Source organism: Coturnix japonica, chromosome 1, assembly GCF_054131305.1.
Source record: "Coturnix japonica strain WE chromosome 1, WE-NBRP24, whole genome shotgun sequence".
Lineage (NCBI taxonomy): Eukaryota > Metazoa > Chordata > Aves > Galliformes > Phasianidae > Coturnix > Coturnix japonica.
In genome coordinates this window covers 118,282,629-118,304,273 of record NC_140663.1, presented here as the reverse complement: position 1 = coordinate 118,304,273, position 21,645 = coordinate 118,282,629, and the positions used below count along the sequence as shown (strand labels likewise).

General features: G+C 38.9%; 1 protein-coding gene across 9 annotated transcripts in view; it reads left to right on the top strand.

Annotated features, from left to right (window-relative positions):
* Nucleotides 1-21,645, top strand: part of LOC107306192 (granulocyte-macrophage colony-stimulating factor receptor subunit alpha-like) — a 51,057-nt gene that overhangs the window by 19,877 nt on the left and 9,535 nt on the right. For 7 of the 9 annotated variants that reach the window (XR_014947638.1, XR_014947628.1, XR_014947636.1 and 4 more), the window contains exon 1: nt 21,052-21,170. The exons of the other annotated variants lie outside the window; for them this stretch is intronic. The gene's annotated coding sequence lies outside the window, so the exon portion shown is untranslated. Of the gene's footprint in view, nt 1-21,051; nt 21,171-21,645 lie in introns of those variants that run through there. 9 annotated transcript variants of the gene reach the window in all.

Here is a 21,645-nt window from a genome sequence, read left to right as displayed (position 1 = left end):
ATGGCAGACAGTTTGAGTGGGAATCGCCTGACGTAACTTTGGATAGATACAAAATCAGAAGCTCTATTTGTGTGAGTGACCTAGTCTCTAACAGCAGCAGGCCAACTGTCACTTTGGGGTTGTAATTCAGATTACTTGTTCCAAGTAACTGCAAGTATCTGAAGAAAGGAGAGATTAATCATGACATTTGTGAGTATCGGGAAGATCGTACCACCTTTGCTAACTTTGGGATGCAGAAAGCGAACAGATTGTGCACTGTTTAAAGTTGGTTTCAGAAAGATATATAAATTGCTCAGACACATGCACATGCACATATAGGTGCATTTATAATGCTATTTTGGTACAGTGCAGCAAGAGGTCATTTAATGAATTGTATTGTTCTTGGGTTCTCACTTTTGTTTATACTCTATCCCACAATAAAGCAATTGAAAGTATTCCTAGGAATATTTATGTACTTTACCTAAGTCTGTAGAAAGAAAAAAAAAATGGGGTGAAAAACATAAAAAAGTTAAATATGAAATATTTGTAGCTGTTAGTACCATGACATTTGCGGAAAATTTAAGTGAAAAGACTTAAAATAGGAAAAGGAACAAAATAAATCATAAAGAAGGAAATGTTGTCAATGTTAGGAACAAAAATAGAAATAATCTGTGAGGCAATATAACTGACTGAATTCAGAGGGACAGAGGAAACAGTGGTAGAAAAGGAAGGTTTCCAAGACTGCATAATATTTTTACAGGCAAACACCAGTTTGAGTAAAAAAAGAGCATTTCAGGAAAAAGCACTGCTGTTTCCCAGAGGCAACTTGCTCCTAGGAGTACCTTTTGTACAACAGTGAAGGCAATCCTCCACTCAGAGCATAATGAACTCTGGCAATCTATTGCCATGTGAGGTGTCACGGAAGACAATATCAGCAGGCTGAGAACAGGGCAAAGTAAACTTGTGAACAGCAGATATGTGGAAAGGGACTGAAAAGTTTGATAGGAAGATAAGCTCTAACATCTCTAATTCAGCAACTGTGGGTGCAGAAGTTGGCCACAATTGTGGATTATATCCAAATGATACCCCCTATTGCCATTGCTGCAGACCAATAGCAGAAGTGCTGCTGCTGCTGAGATGACCCCACAGGTCATGTCTTATGTTAACACACATTCAATGTATCATACAATGGCTTAGGTTTCAGGGGACCTTAAAGATCATCAAGCTCCAACCCCCTGCCATTGACAGGGTTTTCAACCAGCAGATCAAGCTGCCAAGGATCTCAACCAATTTGGCCCTGAATACCTCCAGAGATGATGTATCCAGAACCTCTCTGGGCAACCTGTTCCAGTGCTTCACATCTCTCTGAGCAAAAAATTTCTTCCTGACATCCAACCTAAATTTCCCCTTTCTTATTTCAAAACCATTCCTCCTTGTTCCATCACTATCCAACTGTGTAAGAAGTTGGTCCTCCTGGTTTATAAACTATCCTCATGTACTGGAAGGCCACAATGAGGTCTCATGGGAGCCTTCTCCACGCTAAACAAGCCCAGTTCCCTCAACCTTTCTTCATAGAAGAGGTGCATCATCTCTTCATGGCCCTCCTCCAGACCAACTTCAATAGGTCTATATCCTTCCTGTACTTGTGGCTCTCAGGTTTGGACACAGTACTCCAGATAGGGCCTCACAAGGGCAGAATGGAGGGGTGCTGGCTGCCCTTCTTTTGATGCAGCCCAGGATACTGTTGGCCTTTTGGGCTGCAAACACACACTACTGGCTCATGTCCAGCTTTGTATCCACCAGGCTTCCCAAGTTCTTCTCCACAGGGCTGCTTTCAATGAGTTCTTTCCCCAGTCTGTTGTCATATCTGGGACTGCCTCAAACCAAGTGCAACACCTTGCAGTTGGCCTTTTTAAACCTCCTTATGTTCTTTTGTGCCCACTTTATTAGCATATCCAGATCCCTCTGGACAGCATTCCTCCCTTCTATTGTGTCAATTGCACCACTCAGTTTACTGTCGTCAGCAAACTTGCTGAGGATGCACTCTATCCTACTATCTGTATTGTTGATAAAGATGTTCAAGAGCACTCATCCCAAGACAAATCCCTTGGGGACACCACTTGTGACCGCCCCCGACTTGGACATAGTGCCACTGGCCACAACCTTATAGCTGAGACCATCCAATCAATTATTTGTCTACCTAATAGTCCAGGCTTCAAATTAATATGTCGCCACTTTAGAGATAAGGATGAGGTGCGTGTTCATGTCAAAGGCTGTGCACAAGTCCAGGTAGATGATGTCCTTTGTCCACCTATACCATCACTCCATCATTGAAGGCCATCAGGTTGATCTGGCACGTTAATCTATGCTTGGTAAAGCCATACTAGCTGTCTCATATCACCTCCACATCTCACATGTGGAGAATCAGCTCCATGGTACCTTTCCCAGGTACACAGGTGAGGCTCACAGGTCTGAGTTCCTCAGGTCTTTAGTTCTCCCTTCTTTGAATATTAAATCAATATTTCCTTTTTTCCACTCACCAGAAACTTTGCCTGACAGACACAATTTTTCAAATATAATGGAGAGCAGCTTGGCAACCAGGTCAGTCAGTTCCTTCATGACCCTGGGATGCATGTTGTATGGCTCCATGGACTTGTATGAATGCATTCTCATGAAACAGTCAGTGAATCAGTCCCCAGAATACAGCAAAGGGAAACACTAAAGGTGATCAAAGGGGAATGAAAAGGCATCCATATGTAAAAGGCTTTTAGATCCACTACTTGTCAAAGCAAGCATACTTTCATTATGTCCATTCAGATGAGCAGGGTCACAGAACATTTTTTCTCAAACATGAGCAGAGAGTGTTGTTTTAATTACCAACAGCTTTATGTTGGCTTATGGTGCCAAAATTCAGTTCATGAGGTGCAAAATAATATTCACAGCCTGACTTTTTGTGTTTTAAAGGTCAACTCCGGAAAAATAGATTCTAGTCAAATATAATAGCAGACAGTTCAGCTGTTTTAATGGGATAAAAACTATGTAAACAATGTAAATTATATAAAAAATAAGCAAAAATCAACAGTCAGATTGTTTTCCAAACAGTTATTTGTCAAAAAATCACACAACAAGCCTCTTGAATCATAGAATCACAGGGTTGGAAAGGACCTGAAAGATCATCTAGTCCAGCTGTCCTCCCATCACCATTGCTACCACAAGCCACTAAACCATATCTCATAGCTCCTCATCCAGACATCTCTTGAACCCTGCCAGGGACAGTGACTCCACCACGTCCCTGGGCAGCCATTTCCAGTTCCTGACCACTCTCTGAGAGGAAAAGTGTTTCCTTATGTCTAACCTAAACCTCCCCTAGTGCAACTAGTGCAACTTGTGTCCATTTCCTCGAGCCCTGTTTGTTGGCTGGAAGATTAAAGTATTCTTAATAATTTTAAAAGTACTATTCTTATAATTAGCACCTTTTGTTCTTATTGTCATTTGCTTAACTCCTTGCTTTTATTCCAGGTATAACCAATGCCAGATGGTTGCTGCCCAGCAACGTCTTTGTTCTGCAATAGTGGGTTGCTAGAGTTATGTACAGAGGAAGTAACGCATGGCAATCTGCCTGCCTCGCACCAGAACAGCTGTGAGACTGCAGGGAATATGCAAAACACACCTGGTGAATCTGGGAAGTAGATAGTTAGGGCAAGAAAATGAAAGTAGCAAAACACGTCTGAGCAAAACTTAGACAAGCTGATATGAATGTGTGAAAAAATAATTGTTTAATTTTAAAAGTTCAAGAGAATGAAGATTTCCCTGAAGCACAGATGGTTGCACTGGCTATACGTATAAAGAAAGACATTTTTGAAACGTTTGTGAGTCTGATTATTTGACTACTTCTAAATAGAAAAGATAAAATCTAAGAACATATTTTTTTATATTTTCTTTGAAAGAAATTGTTAAATCATTCAGAAAGGCCATCTCAGGTGTTCCTGAAAAATACACTGTGTATAATTTAGAGGAAAAATTCAATCATTAAGCAATAAAATTTTCATTCTTAAGCTGAAATGCAAATCTAAAAGCAGCACGAGAACTGGTTGAATCATGAAGAAATATCTAAAATTAACACATAATTTAAGGCTACAGATTCATATCTTCTGAGGCCCCCATATGTATAGTACATAACACTGGTATTGACTAAGGAATAATGAAATAAAAAACATAGGTCAAATAAATACATTTTAAGTGTATATAGTTAAAATAGCAGACTATTCACCTTTGTTTTTCCAAGCCTTACCTTCTTTTTAATCCATGTTAATTGCATGCAGCATTACTTGGGCTGAGAAGCTGTAGAGATAAACATGGGAGAATGTCTCAAAGACTATAGCGAGAAATGATTCAGGAGACTTCCCTTTTTCTCGAGATACCATCTCAGGAAAGCCCACTGCTGCTGTCATTTCCTCCCATGGAACAAAAACACACCATGAACATCAACTGGAACATTAGTCAGATTCTTCAGAACACCTTGAAAAGCGACACACCTTAATGAGTAACCTTAATGAGAAAGATTTCCAAACATTTTACGTAGTGCAGTGAGTTTTTATCTTTTAAGAAAAATATTTCATATTTCTGAATAAATTAAACTATGTAGTGCAAGTGGTAGATATGAAATCAAAATCCAAGGAAGATCATACCCACATACCTTGCCACTGTTCTCCTGGTTTTCTGGTGATTAATATACATGCTTCAAGGTGCAGCAAATCAAAGTAAATTAATTAGTGATAACTGCAATGACAGAATACTAAATGGAGAAATCTCATGGAGGTAAAAGAACAAACAACTCCTACCCCTTGAACAGGCACTGTTATCTGTTTTACTCCCAGAAGCTTTGCCCAACTTGACATCTAATTCATGGACTTATTATTAATGTATCATTTTATTTGTACAAGCTGATGTTTTGTATTCTAGTTTTCCCCTTAATGAGTTTGATGGGAGAATTTTGGATAATTCACTCCTGTCTTTCTAGGAATATGGCTTGGAACTCACATGCCTCTTTGTTCCAGTTAAAAGTAATTTGTTGAGCATTTAAAACTTTCCAGGTTTTGGTGCAAAGACTTGAAATGTATCTAAAGTGTCAAGAATGTATTATTAACTGCCTTTTTAAAATTCACTGAATTGGACAAGCTCTTTATCTTCTCAAAAGCATCATTTAACATGCAGTGCCACAAACAGTTGAATAAATCAAATAGTCTTTTTCCTGTTGTATGTTATGTATATGCTGCTAGGCTCCACTCCAGAGCATAGAAACTGGCTCTTCTACTTCAGTTTTCCCCTTCTTTAGCTACCAGACACAGTGGACAGGTGATAACAGAGTAAGGATTCCATGGCCCTCCCCACCCCCCCCCCCCGCCCCAGCTTTAATTGCAAAATGTCTTCCATTTAGTCCTATGCAGAGGTTATAAAAAGAAACTATGGAAATGTTTTTTGTTCTTTATCATCCATATTAAAAATACAGAAGTTAAAATAAAATTAATACAAGCAAACAAACAAAAAGAAATGGCTTACAAAAGCTCAATGAAGTGTTCCCAATTCTTACCACTGAAGTCTCCAAAACTTCTGCTTTGTACCTTGGTTATGTAAAATATATCTCATTCTTTTAATAATATGTGTGTTGTTTATTTCTGCTGTGATTAATGTGACTACTTTATGCCCGTATTTCTCTGATTCATAGATTCAATAATTTAATCTTGGGTTTAGATTAGAAAATAATGCATTTAGGTTCACATGTAAATTTATTTTTAACACCAGACAATATAGTTATACAACATAAAGCCAAAAGAACGTTTTTACCTCTTACTGCTCCCTTGTTTTGGTGTTTATCAGACCTAGGCTTAAAAGTGAGTGTATACAAGAAGTACTGCCTCTCTAGCAATGGCTTAGACAAGGGGAGGTGTTTCTTAACAACTTCAACTAAGTTTATAGGTGCACTCCACTTAAATGAGAAGAATGTGACTTTAAGTCTCAAATCCAGTGGTATAAGTAGCAAACCTGGCCACAGGCTCAGTACTTTGTTTTTAATATATTAAAAACTTATTTTCATATGCCTCCTGCTTAGTAGCAAACTATTTTATCTGGTTTAAATATTGTTTGTAGACTGAATTGATGAATGCATGTTAGCAATTGCAGCATATTTCTTCCTACATTAATAAAACCCTACCAATGTTGACTTCAGAGAAAATCCACTCACTACCTAGAAGTATGTTATTTGGAGTTTTCTTATAATTTAAAGTAATTAAAGATGAAATTGAAGAAAAGTATATTGTGAAGATTTTCCTTTTTTTAATGCCCACAGACATTTTTAACCTTATTCAGAAAAGTACAAATGATAGGGGTTCAACACTTCTTTCTATCATTAGTAGATTCTTACACCAAGCTACACAGAGGTTCTTCATTGGAACTGCATGTAGATTTGTGTTTATAAAAACAGCATGTTTTATACGTAAAAGTATCCATAAAAGCAAAGCAGTTAGCATTACTTCACCCAGAGTTAGCTTCCTGTGAAAAGGAATTGCTGATAAATTTCCAGAAAGCCAATAATCTATGCAAAATTCAGTAACGAGCAATCACTTGTTTTGTGGTCATCCAAGCATCGTGCTAAAACATAGTTCCACTGAAGTCTCATACATGTGACTACATGACATGGATTTTCCCTTCTCTCATTCCCCTGAATTGTTTTGTGTTGAGTTAGAGCAACTCATGCTTGTAACTATGTGCCGGTGGCATTTGAGTTGCTCTTTAAATCCACCTCTGTTTACATCAACAGAGGAAGAGAAAAACTCATTTTTTGGTATTTCAAAGATATAAGCCATCCATACTGCAGGGGAATAATGAGGCAAAATGAAAGGGCATCGGTAACATTAAGGGAGTGACCTGAAATCATGTGTTCTTGTTATCAGAAAGAAATTCTGGTATCACAGTTTTCTACTGCAGTGACTGATCAACCACCATTTGGATCTTTTAATTCTGTTTTGAAGCTGAACTCAACATTTCTGTTTCACAAAATAGGTGTGGTAGCTGTCCACGTGGCCTTCTACTCTGAACCTAAAGTCTCAATACGTAACATTTATTTTCTTATGGATAACTTCGCTAGTGCTTTTCAAAGTGGATAGATGCACATGTATGTATAGCAAAACAAGGTTAGCCAGAGGAAGTCATTTCTTTGAGAGATATTCTCTTCTTTCCAAAAATTGCCAACTACAGTGAATGGCTATCATTGCTACATTGCTACAGCAATGTCTGTTGACCAGACAAGTTAACTTTGGAATGCTTTTGTTTATCTGTTTTTCTAAATCTCTAAAAGTTCATATAAATTACAGTCAAAACCTAAATGTAAAGGTTTATCAGAGACCAATGTGCAAGTTTGGGGAACAATCTAAGATAAGATGACTGCACTGAGGTGGGAATGAGCCCTTTAAAATAGCGCAATACTGTACAAACATGCCTGTTCTTAGCTAATTACAAAGAATCAGTGGAAGATTTGAATTAGAAGACAGTGCTGATAGCACTGACAGTATCGTCATTATAGATGCATTAGAATAAATTGGACCCACTTTGTACCTCTAATAGAATATTCACAGCCTAGCATGGGGACAGATAAGGGAGAGAAAGACGGGGGGAAAAAAACAAAAACAAACAAAGTTCCCATCTTTTCTGAGTGAGAATTGAGGCTTTTTTCCCTTTCAGGTTTGGCTGCATAAAAGTTACTAATACTCTTGTCTTTGTATTACCTGCACAAGTGCATTGTCTTTGTTAGCTGGCCAAAGAGAGTCATGGGGTAGCACAAAATTACTCCTTATTGAAGACTGGTTTCTGAGCTGAAGCAATTAGTTGCAGGACACAGGAGTCTTTACAAAATCTTCAGGAATTCAAATAGGAAGCAGTTTTTGACAACAATTTGCAAATCAAATGAAGCTTTGCAGGAGACCATCTGAAGTATTAAAACTTGAAGTATAAAGATATTATAACAACAAAGATTGTTTCTGAATATCTGAAGCATTTTCTACATTCTGACTGGGGAGAAACATAGAATGAACCATGGCAAAGAACATTCTTAAACTTATTGTTTAAAGAAGTGTGGAGAAGTATTAAGAGTGCTTCATTATTAAAGGAATGAAATAAAATGTTCTTTATCTAGAATCTTCCTTTTTTTTCTAAATCTGACAGTTTTTAAAAGGTTTGTCTCTACGGGGGAGGTGGGGGAGGGATTGCATATGTAGTAATTGTAAGGATTTGAAATTCAATGATAATTAACAGTGATCTGGACAAATCCAAGTATGCTTCACCTGATAGACTGCATGAGTTTAGCCTAAGATGAGATGAGTCTCTATCTTATTTGATTCCACATGTTGACAGCAGTTAAAGTATATATAGTATATAGGATGTTAATATATGCACATATAGCGTATAAATAGTACAGACTCTGTTGTAAGTGCTTGAATATCTGTTCAGAAATTGTTATAGAAATTAGTAATCACTTGCTTATATAAGGAATATGTAACATATTCTCAAGAATCTAGGAATTTTCTCCAGTTTCCTTGAAAGCTGAGTAACAGTAATGAAAAATAGCTTACCTCAGCAGTCTTTCTTCCTATAAATGTTCAAGATATATATCTACTGTTTTCACACTGAAAGTTATCTGTTTCAAGCCGTTGTCTCACCACAGTTACTGCGATTCATCACTGACCTGATCATCATCCCAGAGAGAAACTGTATGGGCAATCAGACATCAGATTCTGATCAGTATTTTGAAGTTTTCTATGCAGTCCAGAACATTTAAGCAAGAATCATCATTTCTGAAAAGACTTTCTCATCCTCATGATAATCCTTCCCCACTAAACCCTACCTGCCCAAGTTCAAAACAGTAGCTACAGAAGAGCAGCTTTTATCACTCACTTGAAAGAAAACTGACTTGTTGCCAAGAAAGCTGATGATATGAAATTCACCAACCCAGCAATCGCAAGCAGATGAATTGTTTGTTGGTGAAACAGATCTGCTAATCTAATTTCCAAAATAGTCAACTTCTTTGCAACTGTACAGACTGATAAAATCACTGGCATTGACTTCATCTAGGCAGATTTTTAGAAACTAATTCTGTATTAGAATTCTGTATTCTGAAAGAGAGGTTCCTAGATCACCTGTTCATACTATAATATACTGTTCAATATCTGATTCTTTAAACTCTTATATCTTTATTAATCTCCTGGAGCTCATCAACAAAAAAAAATATTCCTCTAAATTCTTGTGGACCTTCAATCTCGTTTGAGTGAGAATATAAGAAGAAGAGAAATCACACTGAAAGTCATCAAGCTGCATTGATCAGTCACAACACTCCAGATGCTTTGAAGCAACCGAGCATAGATCTGGATTAACCATTGCATGTGCTCTTTGAAGCAATTCTGTTCTCAATCAAAAGAATGACCTATGGGCACTGACATTTGCCACAAGTTAATATATATGTATATATATATACATAAACTTCATGCGTTAGACATTCAACAAAGCAGGTTTATTCTAAATTTTTGAAGAGTCTGGAAGAAGAGCCTTCTAAAATCTACACATTTGCTTTGAAAGCAATCGTGATTTGTTTAGGTGTTCATTTTGCTGTTTTATTTTTTGTTTTGAGTCAGGGGCAGAAAAGTCTGCAGGTTCCCATTAGACAATACTTGCATACTTTATTTCCCAGATTAAATATTAAAGTTTTTTACTCAGGTGTCACTGGATACAAAATACATAAATAAATAAGGTGGCAAGGAAAAGTTAGGTTAAAATCTGTTGGAGGAAGGCTGCTCTAGCACAGTTCTGACTTCCTCAGCAGAGGAGGAGAAGAAAGGTTTGGCTTCCAGGAAGAGAGGAATGATCCTTGCATGAAGTTTGGAAAAGTAATGTTAGCCCTTACCTTTAGCAGATCTTCACAGCTGTTGCAGTCCACACACAATTCACTCTTTCAGTCTTACAATGAGGACACACATGCTTCTGATGGAGAAGATAAAAATGTACAGCATTCTACAGTGCTATTTGCAAGCTTTGGTAATTCCCCATTTAGCATGTTGGAGATTCCCAATGAAACATGATTATCCTTCTACTTCTACATATTTGGTAAGGCTGTAGCTTCCACTATTACATAATTGTAGAATCATAGCCTCACAGAATCATAGAATGGGTTGGGGCTGGAAGGGACTACCACTGCCTGTACATGTCCCTCTTTTCCCTCAGTTAGACCAGCAGGTCCTTGCTCCGTCAATTTCCCACCTCTGCAGCTTGATTTCTTCTGCTGGGAGATGGGAGCTCTTGTGCTCTCAGGAGGGTGTCCTTAAGAGCTGACAGCTTTGCTCCATTCCTGTTTCTGAGTACATTCTCCCAGGTAGAGCTCATCCAGTATTTCCTTACTTCTAAACCCCTTCCTGCACTCAGTTCAGTGTTACTTTCCCTCTCATTATAGATTCATTTGTTCACTTCTCTTTGTGTGACCAGATAACCTAACTGTTAAAAAAGAATCAGATCTCTACACAGAACTGGACACTACTTCCTTTTACAGCTCTTTCTATTGCACTTGATCATACAAGCAGTATTAACTCTCTTGACTCAAGAAAACTTAGATGAGTAAGGGATGCCTTCACTCTTAAACAACTTCCTGCTTTCAGCTGAGTCATATTCATTCATCATTTCCATTTTGCTTTATCTGACACAAGTACGTGGCTAAGCATTTTTATTTTTTTTTTCCCCTTTTAAGCAGCTGTTCATTATTTTGTCAAAAGTTTATTTCTGAGGAATCACAGTAACTGTTCCAATACTTGGAAAAATAAATAATATTAAAAAAAAAAAAAAAAAAAAAAAGAAAAAAAAAAAAAAAGAATCAGAAGAGATGTAGTAAACACTGTGCAAACAAGACTGAGTTAGATAATACTTGTTGCAGGCAACCTCACCACTGAAAGCACCAGTACTGGTGTCAGATGAGACATCTGTGGCACTGTACAGAGATGTATCTCCACATCAGGATGAGAATTTACTGTTAATTTTGGTGTCTATCTAAGATTCTAAAGTCTGAGCTTGTAAGCAGGGAGAGGAAAGATGCTGTTCCAATATTTACCTTTTGTTTCCCATGACCCACAAGTATTTTAACTGTAAGTTAATTTTCATAAAGTTGAGGCTCTTTTGTCCAAAATGGTAACTAGAAACTTTCAGCTCTGTTGTACAAATATTATGTTCAGATACAAATTCTGTAGTGTAGAGGTCAGGATGGCTAGACTTGACAATCTAGAATTTTTTCAGTTGATCTCCGAATGTGATTTGGGCTAAATAAATTTTATCACCACAACACATCTTTATGGTCAGAGTACTGTCAGAGCTGGAAGCACGGGAGAATCACAGGCAATTACCTCCTGAGGAGCAATAGAGGTTTCCAGGTACTACCAGCTGTAGCATCATCAACATGTATAATCTTAGAGATTATTATATATTGAGTTACAAAAAGATGTCTCAACAGCTCCCCAAACTGAAGTTCCATAGAAACAAACAAGATCTCCTTCAAGTACTCATTATCTGCATTGTACCCATTTCTGCCTCATTGAAATAGCATCTAATTGCTGATACAGTAAAGTGAATAAAAGAGGGACTGTGGCACTCTCACATCTCACAGGTTCCACAGATCATTGTGTGGTTGTCAGCTGTTTATGGGCTGGTTCGGCTGGTCCTGTGACTAGTGGGACAGGGTGACCCATGGGCCCATGCCCCAGGAAAGGGAAAATAGATAAGATATTGGAATGCAAGATATCACACTGTAATACACTATAATACAACAAAAATTAGAATTGAATATTATACATCAAACAAAATGAGAGTGCCCAAAAACCAGAGGGCTTACTCTAATGTGGAGGCAAGTGAGACATCCTTGCAGGTAATATTCATGATTTCATTGCAAGATCAAGGACAAATTAATTTTTAAATGACAAGTTTTTTTTTTGAGTAGATATATATATATATCTTAGCAAATCTTGCCCAGTTATTATTACTGCCAATGAAAAAGCTATACTCTAGCAAGAAGGCTTTCCACTCACCTGGTTCATTTTTAATCCTGAAATTATCCCATGGTGTAATTAAAATGTACATGGCAACAATATGAAACTTTAATTTATAATTCAGAAATTAATCCCTTTTCCGTTGTCTTTTTTAATTTTCACTTTACATTTGAAGTGCAAAATGACTATAAGCAAAAGCATGGTTTCCTCTTGTCAGTCAGCCTACCTGCAAATGCAGCATTAGTCTCGTCAGCAGTATAGAAAATCTGCCAGCAGAACTTTTATTTTGATTTTTTTTTTAAAAAACCTCTAATTTTGCTTGAAATAAAATTATATAAAATATAAAGTAAATAATGTAAAGTAAATAACATCCAGTAACAAGAGTCAGCAATGTCTATAGCTAATGAGATTTGTTTAAAATATATCCAATTTTCCACTTTTTAAGCAATTTGGTGTATACGGGTAAAAAGAGATAAGGCAAATTAGCCTCGTTAAACATTTAATTTGGGTTATTTCTTGATCAAGATACTCAGCAAAAAGGACTATCCTGCAATAAATACCATGATAATATACACATTTAAAATATTAATTGCACTGTAACGTAAAGAAGTATTAGTGCAGTAAAACAGTTTATATTTGATACAAGGTACTAGTCCAAAATATAGGCTTGCACTGCACCGGAAGATCTCTGTTCCTCTGATAACAAAACATACAGGAGCCAATAGGAAGAGTAATGAAAATAAAGAAATTATGGATTGCAATTGAGAAGCAAAATTAAGGCCTCTGAAAGCCACCTGCAGACTCATTACTGCACACAGGCAGTGATGTTTTGCGGGCTGAGGAAACAGCCTTCGTTTCTGTTATTCAGGAAGATTCTCAAATTGGCCACATGATGGTAGTCTAGCATCGGAGACATGCAAGCATCAACCATTGCTTTCACATAAGAAAAGAAGGTGAAGAATTTCTTCTAGTAAACAGAAATCAAAGGAAACTCTGGAACTTGTCACTGCTACATGTGGAGAATTTAAGCACTAGTTTGGCTACCAAGTAAATGTAATTTTCACAACAGGGCTCTACTGTACCTAAGTGGATAGCCTTACATCTAGATAAGTGTGCCATTACAGACAAATTCATACCCAGTCCTTATACTTCACTTACACGTGAGGTCAGCATAGTATCAGCTGCAGCTGACTACAGTTTCCTCTTTTAAAGTACAAAACAAGAGTAAAAAGCTGAACAAGCCTGCTGCTGAGCACTCAGTAGCTTACTCACTGTAGGAATAGCTTTGGCTGTATGTGTGAAATGAAGGAAAGTGAGGGCTTTTTTAGGACAGAATCCCCTTTGCAGGCTGGAGAGACCTAGCAGCATCTACATATTTGAAATGAATTCAGATCATAATTTAGCATTCCCAGAGGTGTTACACTTGGGCTGGGGTAATCCCAGATATGTATACAAACTGGGGGAAGACCACCTTGAGAGCAGCCCTGCAGAGAAAGACTTGGGGATCCTGGTGGACGAGAAGGTGGACATGAGCCAGCAGTGTGCTTGCAGCCTGTAAGGCCAGCTGTGTTCTGGGCTGCATTTAAAAAGGGGTGGACAGCAGGGAGAGGGAGGTGATTGTCCCCCTCTACTCAGAAACTGCATCCAGGCCTGGGGCCGCCAGCACTAGAAAGTTCTTGGAATGGGTCCAAAGGAGGGCCACTAAGATGATCAGAGGGCAGGTGCACCTCTCCTATGAGAGAACTGGGCTTGTTTAGCTTGAAGAGGAGAAGGCTCCCGGGAGACCTCATTGTGGAGGGGGAACAGCTGTTCAAGAGGGCGGGTAGTGATAGGACAAGGGGAAATGGCTTTAAACTGAGACACGTCAGGTTTCCGTTAGATATTAGGAGGAGTTTTTTACTCAGAGGGTAGTGACACCCTGGAACAGGTTGCCCAAGGAGGTTGTGGATGGCCCATCCCTGGAGGCATTCAAGGCAGCCTGGTCTGGTGGTTGGCAATCCTGCACATAGCAGGGGGTTGAGACTAGATGATCTTTGAGGTGCTTTTCACCTCATTTTTCAGGCCATTCTACAATTCTATGATTCTAATATTGTTTTCTTTCCGTTTCTTGGACCTCCTATTAAAGGTGGAAAATTTAAAATACATTCAGAAACAAAAAAAGGAGAAAGAAAGATTGTCTTTTGATTATCAGCTTCTTCAGGACAATAGCAGCAATGCTCTTTCTCGTGCACAGAATTCTTTAAATTAAGTTGTTATGCTTTAAATTAAAGGTCAAAGATAGTCACGTGAAGCCATTGCAATGGTTCTGATTTTGAAAATACTGACATACTGACCCAGGGAATCTGTGGTATAACCTGCAGGACTAGTAAAGGTTGCCTATACTCTACTCTGGCATGCAGCTCCCCTCCCTTCCATAAGCAGATCAAATCACTCTCCAGGCTGACACAGTAGCTAAGAGGAAGTTTTCGAGTTAACTGATTGAGTGAAAATATCCATGTCTAGCTCAAGCACTGACAATGAGGCTGCCAGTGACAAAACTGGGTTTCAAACACTGCAGAGTTGCCTTTTGTTGTTGTTGCATTTTGTGTCTTTCTGTCAAGTTATACTTTCCCACTATCTATTTTAAATACCTACACTGACATTGATAGAGCACAGCTTACTCTATATAATTAATGAGGTTTAAAGCTTTCCTAATCTATAATCACTTCTTTCACAATTAAAGATGTTTACACAACAATAAATTAAGGCTTTTATACTAGCCCAATATCTTGTATCCAAATTTGCTGTAACTATTACATCACAACCTAACTAACAGTGTAGGAACTTGTACTTCTGAGAGCAACCTGGTTTCTGACAGTGTACAGGGCCCAGTTTCAAGAATTACAGAAGCTGAGTAGACACAAAAGTCACAGGACAGACTTTATCCTATAGTAGGAGTCTTTCAGTTCCTCTACAGAGCAGCAATCAGAACAAGTCAGTTCTGAACAGATCAGTTACAGTTAGTTTTTTTGCTCTCTCATTTCCTTTTTCATAAGAGCAGTAGTACCGAATAAATGTGCTGGCTTATAATTCACAAGAACTCCCAACCATACTTACATTTCTATAGCGAAATGTTTCAAAACAAACTTGTGGTAAAATTGCAGCCTTATATATAGCATATGTTTGTGGACATGCCTGGTGTCTGTTCCCCATGCTCTGGCATATGTGCGCTTCTGTACCTCACTGCTTCAGGAATATGTCTCCCTTGCTGAGAAGACTTCAGCAGTATCATCAGGTTGGGAAGAATAAGCAAGTGTTCCTGCTGGCAATTCTTAGCTTCCTTATCACGACCTGTCTAGTTTACTCACTCCAGGTTCAAAGAATCTCTTGATTTTTTTCTGTGAAACCACAACATTATCCTTACATGTGTTTATCTCTGTGTGAAATGTCTCACCAGAGAAGGAGAAACAAAGCCTAAGCCATAGAATTCCCACCTCCTCATACCAACCTCACCACTGGTAATATAGCACTTGTTTTCAGGGGAAATCTAAAATCAGTCAGAACTGCCATTCTGCAGTTCTTCACACCTTCACAATATAAGTCTTAATTCCTCTGTAACTGCATTACAATAGCCACTAATTATACAATTTACTCCATATCCTTATATCCCACTTCCTGTTCTAAACTTTGGGATCTGATTAGTCAACCAAGTAGCTTCTATACAGTGCACCTTTATAATGAATTTCAATCTTCATACTATTCATTATTGCAGTGAAAGTCCTCCAGCAAGGGCAAATTTATGACAATAGAAAAGTATGTTTTAAAATATTTTCACAACTTGGAAGTGTGCCAAGGAAAAAAATTCAGTATTACACATGGAAATAATTGCAAACATAGATGGAGCTTGAAAACTGGCTCCCTTCTGAGGTAAGCAAACTGTCTTACAGAATCACAGAATCACAGAATGTCAGGGATTGGAAGGGACTTCAATCCCCCTGCCAGATCAGGAAAACCTAGATCGAGTCACAAAGGATCGTGTCCAGGGAGGCTTTGAATGTCTCCAGAGAAGGAGACCCCACAACTTCTCTGGGCAACCAATTCCAGTGTTCCGGAACTCATCTGTTACCCTCACCATGAAAAAGTTTTTTCTTATATTTATATGAAACCTCCTGTGTTCCAGATTGTACACATCGCCCCTTGTCCTACCATTGGATATCACTGATAAGAGCCTGGCTCCATCCTTCCAACACTCACCCTTCACATATTTTTATAAACATTAAGGATGCCAACCCTCAGTCTCCTCTTCTCCGAACTAAAGATACACTCCCTCAGACTTTGTTTGTAAGGGTGATGCTTCACTCTTTTAATCATCTTTGTGGCTCTGCTCTGAACTCTCTCAAGTATTTTCCTGTCTGTCCTTCTTGAACAGACGGGCCCAGAACTGGTCACAATATTCAGTTTCAGCCTCAGCAGGGCAGAGTAGGGGGGAGCAGACCCTCTCCTGACCTACTAACCATACCCCTTCTAATACACTCCAGGATGCCATTGGCCTTCTTGGCCACAAGGCACAGTGCTGGCTCATGGTCATCCTGCTGTCCACCAGGACCCCCAGGTCCCTTTCACTTGTGCTGCTCTCTAACAGGTCAGTCCCCTACCTACACTGGTACCTGGGGTTGCTGAGAGGATGCTGTGGGAGACAATGCCAAATGCTTTTCTAAAGTAAAGTTAGACCACACTCACTGCTTTCCCATCATCTATCCACCTGGTTATGTCTTCATGAAAGACTATCAAGTTGATTAAGCATGACTTCCCCTTGGTGAAGCCATGCTGACTGCCCCTAATGACCCTTTTATCTTTGATATACCTAGAGACAGCACCAAGTTGTTCCATCACCTTTCCAGGGATGGAGGTGTCTGACCAGTCTATAGTTACCCGGCTCCTCCTTCTTCCCCTTTTTAACTACTGGTCAGTAGTTAAAAAACAGCTCTCACATTCAAAAAGATTTGCACTCATAGTATGAGCAGCTTTAGGTGGCTGAGACTAGTGTAGTTTCATCAGATAAGTCCCAAATCCTTGACATTTTCATAGGATCCCAAATGTCAGAAGTCATTTGGTCAGATGTCCAGCTGTGAATCTCACATCTACCTGAAAATACACCTGAATCACTGCAAGGAGATTAATTGTGAGTAAACTCCTTACACTTATGCCAATCAATTACTCAGTACTATCTTAAAAAAGAAAATATAGGTGGTTCAGTGCCATCCCAAATGATTACATGATGTGGAAGCATCATGTCATGGGCAAGCATGTCCTTATCTCAAAGGTTAAACAAATCTTCCCTTTAAAAAGTCACATATAGAGTTCTGAACTAAAGAATTTCAGTAGTTTCCCATACAACAAAATAAACTGCCCATTAACCATGTGATAGCATAAAAAACTGTAAAATATTTTAGAAAACACAATTTAAATAAAAGACATGCAAGTATAGGAAGATTATTCATCCTCAGTTACGTTTGTTTATATAACCCTATTTCTTTTATAATGTGTGTCTATTTGTTGTGATACAGATTTTAATTACATTCATTACATCCTTTCAACAGAAGACCTATTTCATGCTGCAAAATTTGCAGATGAATCTGAAAGTCAACTGTTTAGTTTCCAACCTTCCCAGCACTATTATCACATATCTGGATGGGTTAAACATACCCTGTTGAAAATGAGATTTCAGGCTGGCTGATAAAAATTGATCCTGAAACCACACACACTCGAGTTTTACAATGTGTGTACAATAGAAAGTGAGAAAGAGAACAGAAGGTCTTACTTCTGCAGCTCCTGAAATGAAGTGCCATAGCAGGCAACAGCCTACTGTCTGCTCTCTGATCTATGAATAAAACTGGGGAATTGAAACCTCAGGAAGATGAAACATCTTCTCAAGCAACTCCCAATTCCTCCTCTGATTAGGAGAAAATAAAATTGAAAAAAAACAAAACAAAACAAAACAAAACACCACAACAAAGAAGGCTGGTAGAAGTGAAGCTGTTCAGAATACAAGAAAACAGAATCAGGACAAATCTGAAATTATTTCTAACTCCTTCAGTGAAATGTAACAGATCTGTGTAACAAGACTGGTGCACTCACTGAACATTGTATGTTATATGAGTGCTGTTTAATAACTTTCTGTTCAAGTAATTAAATGATGAGAAAGGGACCTTAAAGCCCATGTAATTTCGAGTTCCCCACCAGCTCAGGCTGCCCACAGCCCTATTCAACCTGGCCTTGAGCACCTCCAGGGATGGGGCACCACAACTTCTCTGGGCAGCCTGTTTCTGTGCATCACCACCCTCATAGTAAATAATCTCTTTCTACTATCTAATCTAAATCTATCCTAATTTAGCTTAAAGATATTACCCTTTGGTAAAGAATCTCTCTTTCCTTTAAGCTCACTTTTCTTGTGGAAAGCTTCTATAAGATCTCCTCAGAAACTTCTCTTTTCCAGACTAAACTACCCCAACACTTGGCCTCTCTTCAGAGGATAGGTGCTCCAGCCCAACCTATTTACTCTGTGGCCCTTCTCTGGACCTGCTGGGAACCTCAGAACTGAATGCCTTTTTCCAGGTGGGATATCAAAAGAGTGAAGTAGAGAGGAAAATTGCCTCCCTCATCCTGCTGTCCACTGTACTGTACTTTTCATGCAGGTTAGGACACAATTCGCTTTCAGGACTGCACGTGCGCACTGTCATCTCATATTCAGTTTTTCATCCAATACATACCCCTAAGTCCATCTCTACAGGGATGTTCTCAATCCACTCATCACCCAATCTGTATTCATGTTTGGGACTGCCACAACCAAGGTGCAGGACCTTGTACCTGGCCTTGCTGAAATGCATGTTGTTCACAAGGGCAACCTCTAAAAACTGCCGAAGTCCTTCTAGCACATGTCAGTCACACCACTGAGCTTGATGTAGTCCACAGACTTACTGAGGGTGCACTCAGTTCCCATATCACTGACAAAGATGTTAAACAGCATCAGCTCCAGTACAGACTTCTGAAGGGCACAACCCATTGCTAGTATCCACCTGGATACTGAGCAATTTACTGCAACACTTTCAGTGCATCCATCCTGCCAATTTCTTATCCACCATTAGTGGCCCATCTATCAAATCCAGATGTCTCCAATTTTGAGACAAAGATGTTGTGTGGGACAGCATCAAATGCTCTACACAAGTCCTGGCAGATAATGTCAGTCACTTCCCCCACCAATGAACACTGTAACCCCATGGCAGAGTTCTACCAAATTTGACATGCACAATTTGCCTTTAGAGAATCCATGATTGTTGTCACCCATCACCTCTCAGTCTTCCTTGTGTCCAACCACAGTTTCCAGGAGGATCTGTTCAATGATCTTGATGGGCACAGATGGGAGACTGACTGGCCTGTAGTTCTCTAGAACTTTTTTCTCTATTTAATGTGGGTCTTTTTCTTTAGAAACAGAGTTTGTGTTTCCCCTTTTCCAGCCACAGGAACTTCATGAGGCTGACAGACATTCATATATGTTGGATCTCAGTTGGGTCCCATGGACTTGTGCACATTCAGATTCCTCAAACAGTCTCAAATGTGATATTCTCTGGCAGTGATCTTCATTCTCACAGTCCCTTGGATTCTGTGAACTGGACAGTGTGTCTAGAATATCTTCCATTTCACTCACCAGGAACAGTACAATTTCTTTTATGTTCCTTTGTTGTTCTATTTGTTTTAATAAGTCCTTCTTGTTTGTTTTTGTTTGCTTGTTTGGTTTTGTTTTTCATCTCTAGCAAAGCTCAGGCACAGCTTTGCCTTGAATTTCCTGATCCCCTGGACCACATACCTCTAATCTTCCCAGAGTTTATATCCCTGCCTCCACTGCCTATCCATTTTGGTTTTGTGCCTTACTTTGGGTAAGAGGTCTTCACTTAGTCAGGTTCACTCCCTGGTTCATTTGCCTGGCACTTTGCATGTCTGAGTTGAGAGCACTTACGCCCAAATACAAAAGTATTTAAGTATCTCCCAGCTCTCATTTGTTCTTGTACCTCCGGGGGTATTTACCCAAGAAACCCAAAGCACTAATGCCCTAAGCAGTCAAAAATGTGCCCTTCAGGTACTATGTAGTACATTGAAAGGCAGATGCTATGTTTCTCAGTTCTCAGAAAGCTGCTTTGCTTGGGTAAATGTCTTCCAGAACCCAAGCACATTCTTTGGTCTCAAAATCAGTCAAGATAGCAGAAGGCCTTCTGCTACTCACTTCAGAGCCTATTAATCTGTGCAGTTCCTTATCTCCATTAATGGGCAGTGTGTGATAGCTCAGGTCTGTGCTCATATTACTGTATGCATTTTGAATGAGGACACTGAAGTTCATGCAAGTGATGCTGCACACCTCCGAGGACCACTGCACTAACACAGACAGGTGCCATAGTGTTGCTTTGGTACCCTCAGGGCTTTTAAATGACAAAAGAAACTTTAACTTGACTGTCCATTGGATGTACCAAGAAAAAAAGTGTGTTCACAAGAAAGACCTTGTCAAGTGGAAGACTGACAAAGAAGTTGTGGGAGCTAGAAACATTGGTTTGCTGCGCTTCCATAGGAACTGCATTTGAGGTTGAATAGAGCAGAGATGGAAACTGCTGTTACAAAGTTCACAGCATCAGGCATAATGCAAAGGTGACCCTCAGCAATAAGATGAAAATAGTGGTTTGAAACAATGGTGCCGACCTGTATCTAACCCAGAAATTTATCTCACATCTTCATCTGCCACTGAGGCTGTGCTCTATACAGAAGACCACATGAAACTCATGCAACAGGAAAAAGAAGAAAGTTATGTGAATGAAGTGGTGAAGAAGCTGTCAGACCACTTTTATTTTTGCCTCCCTATAGCAATACATGGTCTGTGTTTGCCCGTTGCCTTACGGAAGTGCACTGTAAGGGAAATGAGTAAGAAACAGATGTAGGCGGGATTTCACACCCTCTTACGTGAGGCTTAGAAGAACTTAATAATGAAGTAACACTGTCAAAGCACACAAAAATATGCCACTGAGTTGTATTCACAGCTTCTGTTTTTTTCTGTGCCCCATTGCTATAACCGCCAAAGGGAAACAGGTTTGCAAGGAGAAGGTATGTTTGCTTTTGACTTTATCTGTTGTACAGTTTTACCACAAAGAAGGTAGGCAAAGAAACACTGTGTTTTTGGCATTTGTGTTAATTTTAATGTTCTTAAAATAACTCTTTGAGGGATGGATAGGTACTATCTGCAGAATGCTTGCTTTTGTCTCCAAAGACAGATGTAGCCAAAACTTTTGGATGGCATATGCGCATATTTTTTTCTACAGCTTATGTATTATGTATAAATATTTGAAAATGAGGAGTGACCATGTTTCCAGTATTACTGGGCTCATCCAAGTATATTCTTGAAGAAAGCCCAGTCTGACTGGAAGTGTTCAGATTTTCACATTCAAAGAACAAAATCTCTGTAACAGTGAGTTCCTTTTAGGAGTACTAATGATGTAATAATTATGCCTTTAAGCATCAGTTAAATGGAACTGTTTAAGTGTCTTTTCTCTTATTCCAATATTAATACTTAAGTAGAATA